Consider the following 19,274-nt stretch of genomic DNA (forward strand, 5'->3'; position numbering starts at 1 on the left):
AGAGGACGAAGAGTTTGGATTACGTGACATTGTTGATTAAATTTAAGTTATACCTGGAAATCAAGCTTTGCAATGTTTTGACTCTGACATTTCATGAAAAGAATAATCAATGAATTAAAGTTGTTATGTGTTCAATATTTGTAATTTGTGATTTTCGCATTGATTTTTAAGTTAATTATTATTTTTTGAAAAAAAAGTTGTTATTATTATTTTTTTGACATGAAATTCATAAAAAAAACTATTATTTGACCATTTTTAGTTAATATTTTTGTATAAAAATTGTGATTTTGACATGTTAATTCTAGCAAAAAATTATCAAAACGTTTAAGTTTTTTGTTATATTTATGTTAAAAATGGTTATTTTTATGTCCATTGTTAAAAAATGTTGTTTTTTAGAAACAATTATTTCATGTGGATTGAAAAATTAATTAAGGATGTATAAATATGTAGATTATCTAAAATTCAAACTATCGACTTTCTAATTTAAAAACGCAAAACAATAAAAACCCCACTAAAAAAAAAGTTAAGATAGAGAACAAGAAAATATGAATAAAATGACCACTTCAAAAACTATCAAATTTAGTAAATAATTTTTTACATTTCACACACTAGAAAATTTAAAGTCAAAAAATAGGTCTTTTAAAAAAAGGGTGTGATGCAGAATACTCACTCTTTAAAATCAACATGAAAATCACTACCATTCTAAAACTTAATGCACATGAAAAAAATTAAAGTTCCAAAAACCATGTTCTAAAAAAAACATGTGTATTCTGCATCATCACTTTTGAAAATCGGGTCATTTTTTTGCTATCTCTACGAAACGGGTAACAATATCAGTTCCCGTTTCAAAGTTTACATTGTTTAAAGACATTAGCACAACATGGGACTATGCCTTTCCAAGACTATAAGCAGTTCATTGAACTATGTGACAAGAGCACCCTAGAGCATAAGGCTAAGATATCTGAATTCTATTTGCACAACCTGGCCTTAACAAAATTGAATGTGTGGGACCCCAATGCAAAGTTGGGGGACTTACAACTAATGGCCCTTGCATCATGGAGGATTCATGAGGAGGCCAGAGTTAAGAAGGTGAATAGGGTGTTGGAAAGAGAAAAAAGGGAGCCCATTTACATCAAAGCAGAACAAATAAATTCAATGGCTTCCATTAGCACCCACAACATCATCTCCAATGATCCCTAGCTTGCACCAGGATACCTAGCTACACAAGAGCAAGCAATCACACATTTTGAGAACACCTTGATATTGCTAGGGAATGAAAGCCTACAAGCATGCTAAAGGATATGGGGCACCCTACCATACATCCTAAGGATCAGGGAGTATCATTCCCCTAAAAGGATGAGAGATGAACTAGAAAGGACCCCACTGTATAAGAATGCACTACAGAGGCTCAAAATCAATTGGATTGGTTTGAAACTTAGTCCACCCTTACTATTGGGTATGCTAACAGGTAGAAAGGAGGAAGAGGAGAGAAAGCAGTAGGAGGAAATATAGAAACATGCAGGGTTTTATCCACAAGAGGAAACTCCATCAACAGAGGCCTGGGTTGTCAAAAAGGCCACAATAGCTATGAAAGATATGGACATAGACTAAGGTTCTCAAAGGATGAGCAACACTTTCAGTAGGGGGTGATGATGAGGCTCATCAATAGGTGACTTATATGGGCCTTAATGCCACTCTACAACTTATTAGAATCAATGTTTCTTACATTTCTTTACATATTTTATTATATTTTTCATAGTGAGAAGGGTGAAGGTGAGATGTTATGTCATGTGGCCTAATGTGCATTAGTTGCAGGATTTGGAGAAGTTTTGGGCTAATTTAAGTGCAAGAAATTGAAGTAGACAACCAAGAGGTATTTTAAGAGATTGGCTCTCCCTCCTTAACTCTTGAATCACTCAAATATTCCTCCATCTGATCTCATCAGTTTGGAGTTACAAGCAGCTAAGCCCAACGAGTTCATTAGAAGCCAAGCCCATGAAAGTTGAAGACAAGTCAATCTTGAGTTTGGGAGCCAAGCCTCCCTAATTACTAATTTTAAGGAAGTTTTTGGTAGCTTCAATTGTATAAATAAGAAGGCCTAGGGCCTTATTAGGATTCGACTTTTTATTGTAGCCAAGATAAAATTTCGAGTTAACATATTGTGATTTTTATTCTCATGTTATTTTTTACATTTTTGGTGATAGTGAAAAGTGTTCCTTTCATCCAGCACTGAGTTGACTCAGAGGGGTGAAGCTATTGGGTTAGGGTCCAACCCTAGTAGAGGTTCCTCTTTTTGCACATGTATCCTTAGATTAGAATCATACATTAGTTGTTGAAGCTAACTCTGTTTTGTGTAATTTACAAGTCTCTGAATGATTGGTTAGTTTTGCTTCCATTAGTTGGAGAAGTAATCAGTGTTAGAGTAGTGAAAGAAAAGACTTCAGAAAAGTTTGTGACAATGGCCTCATCTTCATCTCCCTCATGGGATCATGGTTTGAGGACCCCTCTCTAACAACCCCAAAAATAGATTTTTCTCTTGGTTATTACATAGTTTGGGATTTCTTGTTAAGTAGATCATTGTTATTGATTTCTTAGAAGCACCTGCAATTAAAATTTTGGTTTCTTGGGTTTTCTGTAGATACGAAAGCATTCCATTCCATAGATTTAATCTATTAGCCATCAATAAATTAGTTTCTCAAATTCAACTAATATTTTCCACATTTACATAAATTTGTGCATAAATGAAGAAATGAATATGTGTTGTTGCAGGAGTTATTGATCTGCATGGAGGAACTCATTCCACCAACCTCATCTAATTTTTCTCCACCTCTTGCCAAACCCTACCAATCACCAATTCAGATTTCTGTTTTATAGCCACCGCGGAGAGTCAACTTGAGAAAATCCAACCATCCTGAAGAGTTGGGCTGACCCTTGCATAGTGTGCACCTTCCCCATACCTTATTCCACCATCATACACCTTCACAACACTTCCTTTCACCTTTCCTACCTTACTACAACTTGCAGCTAAGTTTCCTATAGTAAACTAGGACATCTTGTTGTAACTACAGATCCTGTAGCAACTACAGGAAACCCTATAGAAGCCTATTTTAGACTGCTTTGGGCAGAAAAGGTGATCAAAACCTAGGGTAGGCCTTCAACTTGATTTCCATACCATTCAATGCCATTTTTTACCAGTTTTCCCATACCTTCCTCCCCTGCAAAAGATAAACTTGTTTAACTTAACATTTACATTTCTAAATTAAAACCAAAAGATGCTTTTCTGAAATATTTAGCTAGTGCATGCATACATCAGCCTTAGAAATGTTAGGATCATTTCCATGCTTACTCAGTCTAGATAACTAGATGATAGAATGTAAGGTTAAATTTGTGTTAATTCTTAGCTAGGTAATTTCATGTCATTCCATAGCACTTTCTATTCAACACTTTCATTTCTTTAACATAGGCAAGCATTTACTTTCTGCATTAAAGATTACTTTACATTCACTATTAGTAGTTAGCCTCCTTCTAGTCGATAGAAGACTAGTTTGAAAAACCCTAGTGGTCTATCGCCCCAGTTGAGAAGTGACAACAAGAGTAGACTTTTGCATCTATTGTGCATATAGAAATGTCACCTCCAAATTTGTCTGAACCCTAGGTTGATAAAGTAAATTTGGTCACCCTAGGATTTATAGTATCCTTGTTGCAATATTGGTGCTCATCACACTGCACTTTAACCTGCTCTATGTCTCTGTTTCTAAGCATGAGATGCTTCTACTGCAATACGTGATGAGGCTTTGACTAGAACTCTCCTTCTTGCTCCAACTTCAATAGAGACCAATCAATAACATGATCAAAATCCTTTATATACCTTTTAAGAAATGAAATATGGAAAACATCATGGACTTTCACTCTTGGAGGTAGTGCAAGTCGATAGGCCACTGGTCCAATCCTCTCAAGGACCTCAAAAGGTTCATAATACTGTGGTACCAATTTGGCACATGATCCAATCCTCGAAGAGCTCTTCTTGGGATCGATGCACAAATACAAATGCTTACCAACCCGAAACTCCTTGAATACTCTGTGTTGGTCCGAATAACTATTTTGTCTATCTTGTGTTGCCTTTAGATTCTTCTTTATAACCTACATTTCCTTTTCCATGTCTGCCGACATATCCAATCCAATAAGTACCCTTCTCATTGGATCACTCCAGCTAATGGGAGAATTACAACTCCGTCCATACAATGCCTTGAAAGGACTCATCCTCAATGACTCCTAATAACCATTGTTGTATGTGAACTCAAACAATGGAAGATACACCTCCCATTTTCTCTACTGGTGCATCATGTACATCCTCAGAATATCCTACAATATTCTATTGACCCTATCTATTTTCCACCTATTTGTGGATGATCAGCTGTACTGAAGGAAAAATGTATACCCAAACCTGCAAATAGCTCCTTCCAGAACTTGGAAGTGAACTTTGCATCCTTGTCTGACACAATATTCTTGAGAACACCATGTAATATCACTATATATTTGATGAAAACCCATGCCACATCACTAGATGAATATGTAGTCTTTACTGGAATGAAGTGCGCTACCTTGCTCAACCTGTTGACCAAGACCATAATAGAATCAAGCTATCTCACTATCCTCAGAAGAACTATAATGAAATCCATGGTGCATCATGTACATCCTCAGAATATCCTTCAAGATTCTATTGACACTATCTATTTTCCACCTGTTTGTGGATGATCAGCTGTACTGAAGGAAAAATGTATACCCAAACCTGCAAATAGCTCCTTCCAGAACTTGGAAGTGAACTTTGCATCCTTTTCTGACACAATATTCTTGAGAACACCATGTAATATCACTATATATTTGATGAAAACCCATGCCACATGACTAGATGAATATGTATTCTTTATTGGAATGAAGTGCGCTACCTTTCTCAACCCGTCGACGAAGACCATAATAGAATCAAGCTATCTCACTGTCCTCAGAAGAACTATAATGAAATCCATGGAAATGACCTCCCATTTGTATTCCAGAATCATAATAGGCTATAGTAGACCACTTGGATGTTTACATTATGCCTTTGCCTAGTGAAAATCTAAACATCTAGCCACGAACTCTGCCATTTCCTTCTTTAGATTCAATCAATATTATAACCTCTTCATTGCCATCAACATTTTCTAATATCCTAGGTGATCCGAGTATGGATTCATGTGAAACACCCTCAAGATAAGCTTATTGAGCTCATTGCCATTTGGCACATAGATCCTATCTCTGAATCTCAACAAACCATATGCCATGAGACAATAGTCTGCATCCTGATCACCTATACCTATACCTGTACCTATACCTATACATGTGCCTATGCCTACACCTATACCTGTACCTGTAATTTGTTGTAACCTATGCATGATCTCCATGTACTTATCATCCTGTTGTCCTACCTATAAGATCCTATCCTATAACTCTGTCCCATAAGAGCTCATAACTTCTATATGATTTACCTGTACCTTTCTTCTAAGAGCATCCAAAACCTGATTCTCCTTTCCTTTGATGTTTTTTATCTGATAGTCAAACTCACTAAGGGTGGCCAACCATCTAGCTTGCATAGCATTTAGATTAGGTTGGTAAAAAAAATAACTCAACCCACTATGATCGCTCAACAATATAAACCTCCTGCCAAGAAAAGAGTGCCTTCACATATTCAATGCATGTATGATCACTGCTAGCTCAAGATCATGCATCAGACATTTATGCTCATGCTCATTCAATTTATGTGATTCATAGCACACTACCTATCCTTATTGAATGACAAATCCACCAAGTCCTCTCTTTCAATCATCTATACACACTACATACTCCTTTTTTGGATATGAAATATTTAATACTGGTGATGTGTCAACAACTGCTTGAGGTACTCAAAAGTAGCTACACATTCTTCCATCCATTCGAACTTCTTACCTTTCCTCTGCAGTGATGTGATGGGATATGCAATGCATGAGAAGTTACTGATGAACCTCCTATAGTAACCTACTAATCCCATGAATGATATCACTTCATCCACATTCTTAGGAGCTACCCACTCCATGATGGCCCTTATCTTTTTTGGATCTACTGCTATCCCTTCCTTGGAAATGACATGTCCCAAGTAATGCACCTTTGTTTGAAAGAAGTTGCACTTGCTAAGCTTAGCATACAACTCATGCTCTCTTAGTAATATCAACACTGCTACTAAATGCTTGTTGGCATTATGGCACAGATTTGGAGCTATGGAACAGGTGTTGTCCTGGTCCAGGTGGATGTTGGTGGCCACCCACCTATCCCATTTGGACCCCCACAACTATCTCTTTCAGTCTTTTCAGTTTCCTAAATTGTAGCACAGTTTACTATTTTTAGCAGTTTTTTGGGTCCTGAACTTCCAGAGCCATTTTGAGGCCCGAAACGACGTTTTTTGGGAAATCTGGGGCAACATGTTTCCTCCCAAAGTGGTAGTACTTGGATAGATCTTTCTAACGAGCTATCGTACGCGTCAAACGAAGATCGTGTGCCAAAGTTATGACCCCGGGAAATTGATGTACCAATTTACCCAAATGGGGCCCACAATTTGCGTTTCATCTTCTAGGGTTAGGTTTTGGGATGTGAAGGGTTTTCCATTGTTTCTCAACAATAGATAGGCCTTCGAGCCTCATTGTAACAGAGTTTTGGAGAATAGTTCAGAGGCATGTAGCCACCATAGCTCTTCTCAGAGATAAGCTACCATTGCCCTAACTGGTTTATTTCCATTTCTGTTTGTAAACATATTTCAGTATTTTACAGTAATGAAATGAAATATTATTTCCACTGCATATTTGTGTTTATGGTTATCTCTGTAATTTTTTGTGTTCCTGTTTAAATCCGGATCAGTGGTATCAGAGCAGTCTGCTTTTTTCTGTGTTTTTCTTTGCATGTCCCCAACGAGGTCGGGATATAAGGAGTTAGGGCTTGAACTGGTCGAACCTTTGCAAGACCAGCCTCGCAAATCTCGACGACCTCCCATGGCGGATGAGAAGAAAGATGAGGGGGCAGGAGATCCTGTCAAAATCTTGCTCGAAGAAGCCCTCGAGCGGCAAAGGAACGCGATGATGGATAGCTTTGCGCATATCCTTCAGCGACTACCCAGAGGCGACACATCGGCTTCCAACAGCTACTCTGGAAATGCCACACCATTTAAGGTACAAGTTAATTTTTAAATCCCCATCTTCGAGGGTCAAATAGACGCAGATGCCGTAGATAAATGGTTAAATCTGCTAGATGGGTGTTTTTCTGTTCATGAATTTTCAAATCGTGAAAAGATTGTTTTCGCTCTTCTCAAAGCAGCCCCCCACGTCAAGGACTGGTGGGAAACCTACTGCGAGCAGAAGGATGAAAGTACAGGCTCACTATTTTCAGCCGCACCCACCTGGAATGACTTCCAGGATGCTATCAAGGAGCAGTACTACCCTGTCAAAAGCTACGAGGACAAATACATCAAATGGACCACACTGCGGCAGGGACGAGACCAAGATGTGCCGGAGTTCACAAACATTTTTCATACCCTTCACACACAGTTGGGTATAAAAGATTCTGAGCTGCATCTGGTACTCAAATACCATGGCTGCCTGCACAGATACATCCAAGAAGAGATGGTGTTCTTGAACATCTCCTCGCTCGGCGCGGCGTATCGATACGCTGTCAAAATCGAGCAAAAGTTCAAACAGAAGAAGCAAGACTTTGTATCTCCAAATCCGAAGCCCAAAGGACAAAGCCAAGGCGGGGTGACCCAAGACAACCCGTCGAAGCCGCAAGAAAAGAACAACACCATGAAGCCGAAGAACGACACAGGGAAGTGGTGTGAGTTCCACAAGAGTCCCACTCATAACACAAGTGAGTGTCGGACCAAGCAGTCATTGGTGGCTGAGTTGAAGGCTTCTGAATCAGATGCATGTTCAGACCCTAAGCCAGAACCCGACAAGGGGAATGGCAAAGGGAAGCAGATCATTGATGCGGATCCCAACGCGACTGTTGCCACCGCCAAGATCCAGAAAGATGAGCCCGAAAATCCAGAGGAAGGGGAGCGTCTTTTCCGCTCACAGATGTGGGTGAAGGGTTTGCCGCTATAATTCATTGTCGACAGTGGCAGCCAAAAGAACCTTGTTTCAGCAGAGGTTGTGAAGAGGTTGGGCCTACCGACTACACCACACCCACAGTCGTACAGTATCGGGTGGCTTCATGAAGGATGAGATCTCGAAGTTCGCTAGCAGTGCCACCTTCCCTATAGCATCAAGCCCTTCACAGACGAGGTATTGTGTGATGTTACACCTCTGGATGTTTGTGATGTATTATTAGGCCAACCATACTTGTGGAGGTGACATGCTGTGTATGAGTCAAGGCCTCGTGCTGTCATTATTTCTTTAAATAATTCATTATACAGGATACCGGAGGTAGCCCCACCTAATGCCACATCTTTGATCACTGCTAAGAAAGGCAGCAAGCTCATCTCTCAGACCAAGAAATTTATCTGTCTGGTTCAATCCCAAAGTAAGGGGAAGATCGTTGCTACATCCATGACCCCTGCAAAGGGTTCTTCCATTCAGCAGTAGCAGCAAAGGGATACAGTCATGACAGAACACAGGAACAACTTCTCCTCACCCACAGAGGTACCACACAAGTTTCAGGTGGGCAACAAAGTCTGGTTGCATCTGCAGAGAGAACGCCTTACCAGAACCCATCAGAAGCTCAGACCACTCCGACATGGTCCTTACTGCAGTACCAAGGTTGTGGGGAACAATGCTTTGGAGCACATCATTCCTCCATTCCTTTGCCTACACCAAGTGTTCAATATGGACCATCATTGACCATGCTTCCCACCATTACTGGACACATCAGAGGTTGCAGGACAAGTTCAGCAGATGGAGGAACTCAACGCAATGGGGACCATTGCTTCCTAAGGGGGGAGGAATGATCTAGGTGGATGTTGGTGGCCACCCACCTATCCCATTTGGACCCCCACAACTGTCTCTTTGAGTCTTTTCAGTTTCTTAAATTGTAGCACAATTTACTATTTTTAGCAGTTTTTTTTGTCCTGAACTTCCAGAGCCGTTTTGAGGCCCTAAACGATGTTTTTTGGGAAATGTGGGGCAATATGGGTCCATGGGTCATGTTGCCTCCCAAAGTGGTAGTACTTGGATAGATCTTTCTAACGAGCTATCGTACGCGTCAAACGGAGATCGTGTGCCAAAGTTACGACCCCGGGAAATTGATGTACCAATTTACCCAAACGGGGCCCACAATTGGCGTTTCATCTTCTAGGGTTAGGTTTTTGGATGTGAAGGGTTTTCCATTGTTTCTCAACAATAAATAGGCCTTAGAGCCTCATTGTAATGGAGTTTTGGAGAATAGTTTAGAGGCATGTAGCTGCCACATATCTTCTCAAAGATAAGCTACCATCGCCCTAGCTGGTTTATTTCCATTTCTGTTTATAAACATATTTCAGTATTTTACAGTGATGAAATGAAGTATTATTTCCACTGCATATCTGTGTTTATGGTTATCTATGTAATTTGTTGCGTTCCTGTTTAAATCCGGATCATGTCCTTGATGGCAACTCTCTTTGGTAACAGATCTCAGTTTAGGATTTCAGAATGAAGGAAAAGACATATACGCAGGTTCATCTAGACGAAGATGCGTATACACGCAGGTTAGACGTTTCAAAGGCGCATATGCGTATACACACACTTTCATGCAAGGAAAAGCGCATATATGTTGGAGAACTTACCCTCGGTTCGTGGTAGTTAGTCCTTGGTATTTGAACCTATGGTTTTGGACCATGGTACCTCGTCAGAAGTGTTGATCCCAAGTATTGGGTCCGTGGTATTGGTTTATTATGGTTTTGGACCATGGTATTGTGGAAGGCCTAAAACTATAAAAGGGGAAGGATATCATGTGGAAAAGTATCATCTGAATTATTATTGAATATCTGATAAAGTGCTAGATCCGGGATACTGGAAATTGGGTTATGGTGCAGATCTGGATGAAGGAGGAACCTTAGCGCAAAGAGAAGGATAAGTTCTATTGATGGATAATAATCTTTTTTTTTGATCTGTTATTTGTGGCGCTTGCTTGATCTATAAAACTAACAATCTGGGTTATTTATATCTGAAAGAGCGAATTATCCTTTATAGATCTGTACGCAGGTTCAGAGAAGCGAAGGCGCGAATATACGCAGGTTCATTGAAGGAAAACAACGTATACGCAGGTTGTTCCATACGCAGAAGCGTATGCACGCAAGTTTTAGGCTATTAAAGTAGCATATATATTTTGAGTTGTGATCTTACTGCTTCTGTTTATTGCTGCAGTATTCTGGGTTCAGAATTTGGTGTGTGGTTACTGTTACTATGTTCTGGGTACAGTTGTCAGAGAAGTGTTTACTTGATTCAGTGCTAATTGGGGAAAAGGAGATTGTTTGATGTAGATATACTTGATGATTGATTGATGTTCATGGATCCAGTCTGAAAATTTATGAAACGTGGTCCCTGAAAGAAAGAGAAGGTTGTAGCCTTCTGTAGGCCAGCACCTACGTACTAGTATCTTGGCTAGTGCAAGACCTAAGGGGGTTGTAGCTCCCTTCCAGGAGAATCTGGAAAACGAGAGAGGGTTGTAGCTCTCTGCAGGTTGCAGCCTGCGTACTGGTAAAGGACTGCACCAGTACAATTGTAAAAAGAAGTTTCTAATTAAAGAAAAGATAGAGATGAATTGCAGCAGGTGGTTTTCACCCACATTAGGTTTCCACCTTATATCTTGTGTTCTTGTGTGCGATTGTTTTTTTGCTCTGTTTTACTGGTTCTGGTTACTAGTTATTTGCTTCTGAATCACAGATTAACAATCAACATCAGAAAGATAAAGTAAATTAAAAAGTTTGCATTATATACGCGGGTTTTCTTCTGCATAGTTGCGTATATACGTAGGTTTAATTAACTGAAGTAGCATATATCATTTGATTTTGAAAAAGAATATTTGACTTGATAATACTGATTCACCCCCCTTCTCAGTATTATTTCCAACAATTGGTATCACAGCAGGTTCTTCAGAAGAAGCTTGATCGCTTGAAGAAAGATCTTGCATCATGAGCAACTACGAGAGGGAAGCATCAATCAGGCCACCGATTTTTGATGGGACAAACTTCGTTTATTGGAAGGTAAGAGTTGCTGCCTATCTTCAATCTCTTGGTACAAAAGTATGGGATATCATAGATACAGGGTATACTTTTCCTTCAGCAACTCCTACAGATCCGGCTGAGAAGAAGAAATATGAAACAAATGCAAAGGCGGTCAATACTCTATTAGGATGCCTATCTCAATCAAAATTTGTCAAGGTAATGCAGTTTAAATCTGCAAAAGAGATATGGGACAAGATTGTTCTGAGCTATGAAGGAGATGATCAGGTAAAACGAGCAAAACTTCAAACCCTCAGGATTCAGTATGAAAAGCTCAGGATGTATAATGATGAAAGTGTGGCTAACTATTTTCTTCGTGTAGATGAGATTGTTAATTGTATGAAAAATTTGGGTGAAGAAATAAAAGAGGCTGTTGTGGTTGAAAAAGTTCTAAGATCTTTGTCCCCTAGGTTTGAATCTAAAGTTTCTACAATAGAAGAAAAAGAGAATCTACAAAGCCTTAAAATGTCACAGCTGCACGGAATTCTAGTTGCTTATGAAATGAGGAAAGGAGGTCCATTAGACAGGAGAGAAGCTATCTTCAAGGCTTTAGGCAAAGGCAAGTACTACAAGTCAGGACACGTGTCAGAAGAAGAAGAAGAATCAAATTTTGTCAGAAATCTTCAACGGGGTACTGGACCGTTCCGAGGTAAGTTACCTTTCAAATGCTTTTCTTGTGGAAGAGTCAGTCACTATGCTGCCAAATGTCCTCACAAGGATAAGATTGACAAAGGGAAGGAACCTATTAGATGGAACAAGAAACAAAATGCAACTAAGAAAAGTTACTACACTCATGAAGACAGTGATGGCTTATCAAATAGTGACGAAGATGAACGAGGTAATGATTATAAACTTTTAATGGCTTTTGAAGATGATGATTACATGGATGCTATAGATGTGGATGACTTTTATGAAGAGATTTCTAGACTCAAGACATGTTTAGAAGAAAAGAATGTGATCATTGGTACTCTGCAATTTCAACTTGATGAAAAAGAAAAATCTCTTGAGAAGTTAGAATGTGAAATTGTTGGCCTTAGAAAAGAAATTAAGAAAACAAAGGTTCTTAATCTTAATTTTGTTAAAGGATCTGAAACTCTGGATGAGATTATCAATGTACAACGTTCTCCACTAATCAAGACAGGTCTGGGTTATAATGGAGAAACATCTCAAGCATCCACCTCAAAGAGTTATCTTGATGCAGCAAGGAGGAATGAGCAAAATCCCAATGGAGATCATCAGGTAAAGCAGGGACGAATTACATCAAGAACAAATAGTGACTACCAGGTAAACCAGGGGCAATCCATCTTAAGGGTGAACAAAAGCTACAACCAGCCACAGGTAAAAACTTCTCAATTTGCTTCAAGAATGGATGACAATAGAAATTACAATCATTTGGCTGGTAGATTTGATAATCGCACAAGTTTCTTCAATGGCCAATGTTTCTCTTGCCATAAATTTGGTCACAAAGCAGCTCAATGTGTTGCCTATAAGACAATCATGACTAGAGAAGCTAAAAAACAAAGAAGTATGACCAGGATTACGAAAAGGACCTATAAAAACTTTTCGACCCTTGAAAATGAAATTGAATGTTCTATTTGTAATAACTTTGGTCATGAAGATTCTGAATGCAGGAGCAGGTTTCGGCAGACAAAGGAACAAGCCTCAAGCACCCGAACATGGAGAATAAAGGAACCACAACCAGAAAGATGTGGGATAGATTTTTATGCAGAAGGACAGGAAAATCTTTGGTACATCGACAGCAGATGTTCGAAGCATATGACAGGTGATAAAGAAAAACTTGAATCATATACTGCTTTAGAAAAGGGTAAGAAAGTTTCTTTTGGAAATGATACCCCTGCAGCCATAAAAGGAAAAGGCACTGCTCAGCTGAAAGGAAAGGTCAAAGTTGGAAATGTTTTGTATGTTGATGGCTTGAAGCATAATCTACTGAGTGTCAGTCAGATGTGTGATCAAGGAACCGAGGTAATATTTCGATCAAATGGATGTAGCGTTCGTGATCTTGATACAGGAAAAACAGTGATCAAAGGCAGAAGAACTCCAAATAATCTATACATATTTGAAGAAGGACAACAACAATGCTATTTGATCAAGGATGATGAACATTGGTTATGGCACCGGAGGTTGGGGCATCTAAGCTTTTCACAAATAAGGAAAGCATGCAAATACTAGGCAATTCATGGTCTTCTAGATATCAAAATTCCAGACAACACCATATGTAAATCATGTCAGTTTGGTAAGCAAACCAGAACTAACTTCCTTGAGAAGGAAGGATCAGCCAGCAGGCCTCTTGAACTAGGCCATACAGATGTATGTGGTCCATTTAGGACAAGGTCACCTCGAGGAGAAGAATACTTTATATTATTCATTGATGACTTCTCCAAGATGGTTTAGTTGGGACTTATGAAACACAAGGACGAAGCATTCGAAAAATTCAAATCTTTCAAAGCCTTGGCTGAAAACGAATCAGATCACAAAATTAAGTGCCTCAGGTCCGACAGAGGTGGGGAGTTTACCTCAAATGAATTTTTCGATTTCTGTGAAGAACATGGAATAAGAAGGGAATTATCTATAGCTAGGACTCCTCAGCAAAATGGAGTGGTGGAAAGGATGAACAGAATGGTCCAACAAATGGCTCATGCTATGCTTGATGAGTCTGGGACTCCCGCAACCTTCTGGGGTGAAGCTGCATTTGCTACGGTTGTTATTCTCAACAAAACAAATGTCCGAGTGAACAACACTCAAACTCCTCATGAGCTCTGGTATGGTGAGACTCCTTCGGTAAAGCATTTCAAAATTTTTGGGAGCAAATGCTATATTAAGAACACTGATGAATAGCTTGGAAAACTTGAACCTAGAGCAGATGAAGGCATTCTCCTTGGTTATTCTCCCCACAGCAAAGCATATAAGTGTTACAATAAAAGACTTGGAAGAATTGTTGACAACATTAATGTAGTGGTTGATGAAAAAGGATACATCCCTAGGCAAGTAAATCATGAAAATATCGAAGAGGATGAAGACTACTCTCCAAATTAGACAGATGATGAAGAAGAACCTCAAGAGGCACCGGAGGAGCAAATAAGGATAGAAGAGAAGACTCCATCGAGGTAAGTTCAAAAGAATCATCCAGAATCTCAGATTTTGGGGCAGAAAGAAGCAGGTGTACAAACAAGAAGAACAATTGCAGAAGCCTCAAGCTATTTGGCATTGCTCTCCTCCACTGAACCACAAAATGTAAGAGAGGCATGCAAAGATGAATGCTGGGTCAAGGCGATGGATGAAGAACTTGAGAAGATCGAAAAGAACAAAACTTGGGAGTTGGTTCATAGAACAAAAGATAAGAATGTCATAGGGACAAAATGGATCTTCAAAAATAAGTTGAATGAAAATGGGGAAGTAATTAGAAACAAGGCCAGACTTGTGTGTAAAGGGTATGCTCAACAAGAAGGAATAGACTTCGAAGAAAATTTTGCTCCCATTGCTAGAATTGAGGCCATCCAAATGTTCCTTGCTCTCTCAAGCTTTCAGAAGTTCAAAGTTTTTCAAATGGATGTGAAATCAACCTTTCTGAATGGGGACTTAGAAGAAGAAGTGTACATTGAGCAACCGGATGGTTTCATCCTTGGGAATGATCCAAATCTTGTATGTAGACTAAAAAAGGCTGTCTATGGTCTTAAACAGGCTCCAAGGGCTTGGTACTACCGTTTGGACAAATATCTTCATCAACAAGGTTTTTCAAAAGGATCAACAGATAGCAATCTTTACATAAAATTGAAAATGACAAATTGCTAATACTTGTTGTGTATGTAGATGATATTATCTTTGGCAGCAATGAAGAAGCTATGAGTCAAAGCTTTGTCTTGGTGATGTAGAAAGAATTCAAAATGTATTTGCTTGGAGAACTGACATATTTTCTTGGTTTGCAAATCCAACAAAATAAAGGCGGTATCTTCTTGTCTCAAACCAAGTATCTCAAGAAGATTTTGAAGAAATATGGCATGGATGATGCAAAACCAGTATGTACCCCCATGGTCACAGGATGCAGCCTCAGTGCAAATGATGAATCAACAACAGTGCATCAACCAACCTACAGATATATGATTGGAAGTCTACTTTATTTGACAGGTACCCGACCAGACATCATGCATGCAGTGGGAATAGTTGGAAGATTTCAGGCAAATCCAAAGGAAACTCATCTTCAGGTAGTCAAGAGAATCTTAAAGTACCTTCAAGGAACTCAAAACTATGGCTTATGGTATCCTAGAGATACAGATCTCACACTTCATGCTTACACAGATGCAGATTGGGCCTAAAGCGTGGATGACAGGAAGATCACAAGTGGTGGTGCATTCTTTATGAGTTCCAGATTAGTATCTTGGTTCAGTAAGAAACAGAGTTTGATTGCTTTATCTATAGCTAAAGCGGAATATGTGGCTGCTGCATCTTGCTGCACTCAAATTCTTTGGATGATGCAAACCTTGCAGGATTTTCAAATCACTTGTATACCATCGATCTCCATCTTATGTGATAACACAAGTGCAATCAGCATTTCAAAGAACCCAGTCATGCATTCAAAGACCAAGCACATATCGATCAAGTATCACTTTCTCCGAGAACAAGTGTTGGAACAAAAGGTCAAATTAAGGTATGTTGCTTCTAAGGAACAAGTTGCTGATATTCTCACCAAACCACTGCCTAGAGAGACATTTGAATACCTCAGACAGAAGCTGGGAGTAGTTGATGCATCATCTTGCTGTTAAAACTTGTCTGTTTCAGAGAAAAATGGGTGTACGCGAGTTGAATGAGGAAGATCCGCGTACATACACCGATTTATACAGGTGCAGTCGCGTATATGGAGTTCTGAAGAAAATTAGCAAGGACAGACTCTGGTTGAAGAGAGTCTGATATGGGTTTGACAGAGACCATCTGGCATAGGTTCAGGGGGAGTAGATAATCTTCTAATAATGCATTGTTGGCATTATCTTAGAATCTTTTGGTTCTAGTTCACAGCTGTTGTTGGTTTTAGGTGGAACAAAGGCAACGGGTGAACAGAAGGAAACCTTGGTTGCTGATCTGAATAATGATGGACAGATGCTGTTGCTTGTGACTTTCATAAGTCTTGTTCTAGAGAATTCGTCTCTATGTCATGTATCTCTTTTTGTATCTCTTTTATGGTGTCAAGGTCATGTAACGACCTATTTTGGTTTTCCCCACTATGCCTGGGATGAACATGTAATGAACTTGGTTGTCATATGTAAATTTCTGATGTATCCCCACTTGGTTGGGTGATGGATGTATGTATTGAGTCTTTTGGTGATAGGAAGGTCTTTTATGATGTATAAGTCATGGTTCTTCTTAAAGAACATCTTTTGCAGAACTTGCCTACAGTCAGCGGGAGCATGGTCAGCATAGCAGGGTAGAAAGTTCAGCATGCTCTCAGGGGGAGCACAACCCTTTGCCCTTGATAAAAAAGGGGGAGAGTGACTTTGAGGATTTTGGGTTGCCATCAAGTCCAAAGGGGGAGATTGTTGGCATTATGGCACAGGTTTGGAGCTATGGCATAGGTGTTGTCCTTGATGGCAACTCTCTTTGATAACAGATCTCAGTTCAGGCTTTCAGAATGAAGGAAAAGACATATACGCAGGTTCATCTAGATGAAGACGCGTATACATGCGGGTTAGATGTTTCAAAGGCATGTATGCGTATACACACACTTTCATGCAAGGAAAAGCGCGTATATGTTGGAGAACTTACCCTTGGTCCGTGGTAGTTAGTCCTTGGTATTTGAACCTATGGTTTTGGACCATGGTACCTTGTCAGAAGTGTTGATCCCAAGTATTGGGTCCTTGGTATTGGTTTATTTTGGACCGTGGTATTATGGAAGGCCTAAAACTATAAAAGAGGAATGAGATCATGTGGCAAAGTATCATCTGAATTATTATTAAATATCTGATAAAGTGCTAGATCTAGGATACTGGAAATTGGGTTATGGTGCAGATCTGGATGAAGGAGGAACCTTAGCGCAAAGAGAAGGATAAGTTCTATTGATGGATCATAATATTTTTTTTTGATCTGTTATTTGTGGCACTTGCTTGATCTATAAAACTAACAATCTGAGTTATTTATATCTGAAAGAGCAAATTATCCTTTATAGATCTGTACGCAGGTTCAGAGAAGTGAAGGCGCGTATATACGCAGGTTCATTGAAGGAAAATAACGTATACGCAGGTTGTTCCATACGCAAAAGCATATGCACGCAGGTTTCAGGCTATTAAAGTAGCGTATATATTTTGAGTTGTGATCTTGCTGCTTCTGTTTATTGCTGTGGTATTCTGGGTTCAGAATTTGGTGTGTGGTTACTGTTACTGTGTTCTAGGTACAACTGTCAGAGAAGTGTTTACTTGATTCAGTGCTAATTGGGGAAAAGGAGATTGTTTGATGCAGATATACTTGATGATTGATTGATGTTCATGGATTCAGTTTGAAAATTTATGAAACGTGATCCTTGAAAGAAAGAGAAGGTCGTAGCCTTCTGTAGGCCAATACCTACGTACTAGTATCTTGGCTAGTGCAAGAGCTAAGGGGGTTGTAGCTCCCTTCCAGGTGAAGCTGGAAAACGAGAGATGGTTGTAGCTCTCTGTAGGTTGCAGCCTGCGTACTGGTAAAGGACTCCACCAGTACAATTGTAAAAATAAGTTTCTAATTAAAGAGAAGATAGAGACAAATTGCAGCAGGTGGTTTTCACCCACATTGGGTTTCCACCTTATATCTTGTGTTCTTGTGTGCGATTGTTTTTCTGCTCTGTTTTACTGGTTCTGGTTACTGGTTATTTTCTTCTGAATCACAGATTAATAATCAACATCAGAAAGATAAAGTAAATTAAAAAGTTTTCATTATATACGCGGGTTTTCTTCTGCATAGTTGCGTATATACGCAGGTTTAATTAACTAAAGTAGCGTATATCATTTGATTTTGAAAAAGAATATTTGACTTGATAATACTGATTCACCCCCCCTCTCAGTATTATTTCCAACAATGCTCAACATGTTCTTCCTCATTTTTAGAATATACCAGTATGTCATCAATGCATACAATAACAAACTTGTCTAGCTAAGGACACAACACACTATTCATCAAACACATAAATGTAGCTAGAGCATTAGTCAAACTGAATGGAATTACAACAAACTCATAATGCACATACCTGGTCTTGAATGCATTCTTGAAGATATCCTCTTCCTTGATCCATACTTGATGGTATCCCAATATCAATTTGATCGTAGATAACATTGTTTCTCCCTTCAACTAATCAAACAAATCATTGATCCTCAGTAATGGGTACCTTTTCTTTATTGTTACCTTGTTCAACTACCTGTAATCAATACACAATATGAGAGTACAATTTTTCTTCTATACGAACAACACTGGTGCAGCCCAAGGCAATACACTTGGCCTAATGTATCCCTTGTCAAGCATATCCTTTAACTACAATTTAAACTCTACTAGATTCAAAGTGCTCATCCTGTAAGGTGCCTTCGATGCTCGTGATTCCCTTGGTACCAACTCAATAGAGAAATCCACTTCCCTGTGAGGAGGTAACTCTCAAATCCCTGCTGGAAACACATCCTGATATTGTTGCAATACAAGGTACCTCTTAATACTTATGCATCCTCAATATCTTTTCCCTTGTCACTAGATATATGTACTGCAAACATCACACAAACTTTTTGGTAACTACACTTAGCTTGCATAGCGGTAACCATCCTCACTGATGTAAGCTTTTTCTTCCCTGTAAATTTATCTTTTCCACACTATCATCCACACACTCAATGGCCTTATCGAATCAATGCACTTTGGTCTTGTGAAGGTACATCCAATCCATACCCAAAAGCATACTATATGATCCCAATGGAAGTACATTCAAATGTGCTACTGTAGGAATACCACTTAACTCAAATGCATAAGCTCTTACCCAATGGTGAACTCTCTTCTTTGTACCTATAGCCAACTG

The sequence above is a fragment of the Pinus tabuliformis genome, chromosome 9, assembly GCF_031772625.1.
Source record: "Pinus tabuliformis cultivar Carrire ecotype Pingquan chromosome 9, CPIR1, whole genome shotgun sequence".
Classification (NCBI taxonomy): domain Eukaryota; kingdom Viridiplantae; phylum Streptophyta; class Pinopsida; order Pinales; family Pinaceae; genus Pinus; species Pinus tabuliformis.